Raw genomic sequence first — 4,001 nt, forward strand, 5'->3', positions numbered from 1 at the left:
TTGGGGATATGGTGCAGCTCAATGCAGAAAGCTTATCAGTGTTGGAACACCTTCAATTGCGGCCGCTACAATCCTGGAATATGCAGATTATATCAGTCCTGCTACCTACATACACATGGTCAGGGCTTCTGACAGATTCTTTTTCATAAACATTTAGGCTACATTCACACACACGTATGGGGACGTATATATGGCCGACGTACATACGGCGGATATACTTCTCCCATAGCCGGCAATGGGCGCATGGCACCATACGGGAGCAGTGTGTTGCGGCACCGTTCCGTAGCTTGGAGAAAGATGGGACATGTCCTGTCTTTCCCCGGAAAACAGCGCCGTGCGCCATATACCACTACGGAGAAGGGCGGGGGTTAACGGCACTCACCCCCTCCTCCACTCCTGAGTGCCGCCGCGTGGCCGTACCGTAGTACGGCGGGCATACATCAATGTGAAATCCTAATCTATGTACCCTGGGGAATACTAATAGATGGTGAGATGGATTGCCTTCAACACAATAATTGCACCGCTCTGCTCCCTCACCTTGTCTCTCTCTCTACCCTCCTCCCATATAGATGAAACTGTAATGTTAAAGGACACCTGTCATCAGGTCTGTGTCACTAGTCCTGTCACTACTACCTGTTGGAGCAGCTCACAAGGATCCCATCCCAGCCTTTATCTAGTTATTTCATACATTATTCATTGTAAAATCATCTATTTTTTATCATGTAAATGAGGCTGGTCACATGGTCAGAGGCAGTGATGTCACCCCTGTTACCCCTCCCCTCTCCTCCCCCTGCTCATGTCTGTGTGTAATGTATAGTAAAGCATGGCTAGTGTGTGCGCTGCATCTGCTGACATGCTGCATCCTCCTAATATACAGGTGAGAGACACAGACATCAGCTACACATGAATCTGACATGTTCTGCTGTAACATGGCTGCCTGGAGCTGCTGTATCTCTCCTATACACACACATGCAGGCTGCAGGGGGCGTGGCCACCAGCACCAGGAAGCACATCATTATACAGCCTCACATCATTATACAGGCTGTCAGTCATGCACTGGTTATACAGGCTGTACCTCCCACTCATGAATAGAGTGGACAGCTTGAATATGCTAATGCTTCATTGGACATTTCACAGGTGATTTGCATACAGCTTTAGGACCTCATTGCTTAGGTTTACAGGCATGTAGAGGGACAATGAAGGGATAGAGGCAATGCTCTCTAATGGCAGTTTATGAAAATATATTTAGTTTAGGGGGGTTATTTTGCATGACGGGTTCTCTTTAAGTCTGTTTGTAACTGTCGGTATACTGTACAAAACTCTTACCCCCAGGGGATCAATAAAGTACTATTGTATCACATTAAGAATAAGGATGTCACTAGTGACTTTATACTACAAACAAGTATTGACTCCTGGAGTGTAGAATCAAAATAAGTTTCTTTCTCTGAGCACTGCAGATCCATAACCATGAGATGGGAAAGGACGGTGTTGCATAAATTCAGTCTTAGTTCTGTCTTAAATAGCGCATTGATGCATTCTTAATTAAAAGATAAGGTGTCCTATGACCACTATAAAGCATGCTGATGCGCTTACATAATGCCTATCCTGCATGACCTGCTTGGCTGAATATAATCCTGAGATTGTCTAGTATCCTACAAAAAAAGCCACAAGGAAATGCAGTGACTTAAAAATACTTTGAGTCTCACTACATAATTCATTTAAAACTTATTTCAAAATGAATGTGAATGCTGGACTACTGCACATAAAGCTAAATTCATGCTTCACGGGCACGTACCAAAGTTCTTTCAATACGTATCTTAAAGCCTAAGCGCTATTATAGTTTTGTTTATGATTTATCTCTGATACACTCTACATTTTTTTAACTTTTCTACTTGCTACGGATTCTTTCCTGCAATCTTCGTTTTAGCTCATGCGCTGTCTCTCTGTTTGTCTATGTTTGTACTCAGATTTTTGCACGTTATTCCAAACCAAAATTCTATAACCTCAATAGAAGACTGTGCTGGCAATTAAGTAGGTATCCTAAACTGTGGTTTGATGTCTACAGTGCTTTAGTTAAAATAATTCCTTTATTTATATAGAGCCTAGAGATTACACAGAGCTTGCCAAATCGACCCCTGTCTCCCATGGGTCTCAGTAGGTTTTTGGAGGAAACCCACACAAACACAGAGAGAACATAGAAACTTTGCAGATGTTGACCTGGATGGGACTTGAACCCAGGTCTGCTTTCTCAGACAGCCAGCTTTACTGAAGTCTGACTAAGTCCCTATGCACATAATTGTAGCTTGTAGAGGTTTGCTAACTGGTATAATGGGCAGCACATGTCCCCATGTATTTCTATGGCCTCAGACACACAGCCATGTTTCCCAAAACTCAGAGCAGGTCCAATTCGTTCCAGAGTTTGTGGATCAGACAGTCTTTTCAGCCTGTGGGTGCATTAGGTAATGTTCTCTGTGCATTTACCAAACCCAGACTCATCCAACTGATGAGGCAGATTGTTATTAAAGGGGATGTAATTAGTGATGGGTAGTGTTGAGCGGACTTGAACCACAAAGTTCAGGTTCATCGGGTCAGGGTTCGGCTCAGCTCCCCGATGTTAACACCTATTGCAGGCGCTATCTCTCTAAATGCTAGCAATTTGGCTACTTTGCCAGCAGCATTTAAAGGACCACCTTGATTAATGACTATGCAAATGTGGGGCTCCAGGCTTCATCGACACCTATGGAGCCTGGAGCCCCTCAGGCTCATTTGCATAGTCCTTCATCCTGGTGGTAGATACCCTTTAAACAGTTAACAAGCATGACGGATCCCAGCACTGATCGTGGATGTTGCTAGTTAGGAACCAAGTACCAAACCTGGCCCTGAACAGGGTTTTCGGACGAATCCAAATTCTAATAGGTACTCTCGTCACTAGTGGTGGGTCATGGAACAAGCCAGCTCTTTGAGGTGAACAACTGGATTTGGCTTCTGGCATCGAGACAGTGACTCAACCCCACTGCTAGAAGGGAATCCATGGTTCTTTTTATCACATTAAAAGTGTTGTGGATAGGGTTTTAGTGACTGAACTGTAACTCCCTACACTATAGATAATAGGTAGCTGTTCAGGAGCCAATGGCCAAGTGATCCATCTAACTAAGCAGAACCGGACTTCCTATCACCAGTTGTAATAAATTTGATCCTGTGGATAGGGAATAACAATCTGATCAATGAAGATTCCTGCTCTAGAATTCCAATTCTAACTGACAGATGGGCATTTGTCCTTCTGCCCATTCAATAGTTTGGAAGTGTTTGAAATTGCTGAACACAGCGCTCTGGTATTTATGATGCTCTCATAGACAGTAAAAGAAAATGCTGGAGGTAGTCAGAGACTAGTCCTACCCTACTATAGTACTTCATGGAGCCAGGGGTGTAACTATCCGCATGGGCCTCGCCCCCCCCCCCCTTAAAAAAAATATATACATATTTGTATACTTGCACATGTGAATTACAATCACACACATTTATACACTCGTATATTCACACATTTATACACTTATATACATAAAGCATATAAACATACATACAGTATATACAGACCGCATATATACATACAGCATACACGCACATATATACGGTACCAAATCATACACGGACATATAGACATACACACATGCCGTATATAAACACCCAATACACAAAATGCCGGGCCCCATAGTGGCAAAAACCTTGGCTCCACCAACAGCTCCATCACTTTGTAAGAACGGGACCCCCATTATCATATTTGGGGTTCGCAGCTGTTGGACGACACCAATTTGATTGTTACATTGTTATCAAGCTTGGTAGAAGTGATTTACCACTTTTGAGATTACATAACAATAAGAGGAGCCATTAAGCTGTATGCTCCCAGGACATGGCCATGCGGGTGACGTGCACTGGAGAAACAAGCTGACAGCCCAGCAGTGGGCGGTCCTGTACGCGAGGTGGGCGGAGCGATGTAAAACTGA

This window comes from Engystomops pustulosus, chromosome 2 (assembly GCF_040894005.1).
Source record: "Engystomops pustulosus chromosome 2, aEngPut4.maternal, whole genome shotgun sequence".
Classification (NCBI taxonomy): domain Eukaryota; kingdom Metazoa; phylum Chordata; class Amphibia; order Anura; family Leptodactylidae; genus Engystomops; species Engystomops pustulosus.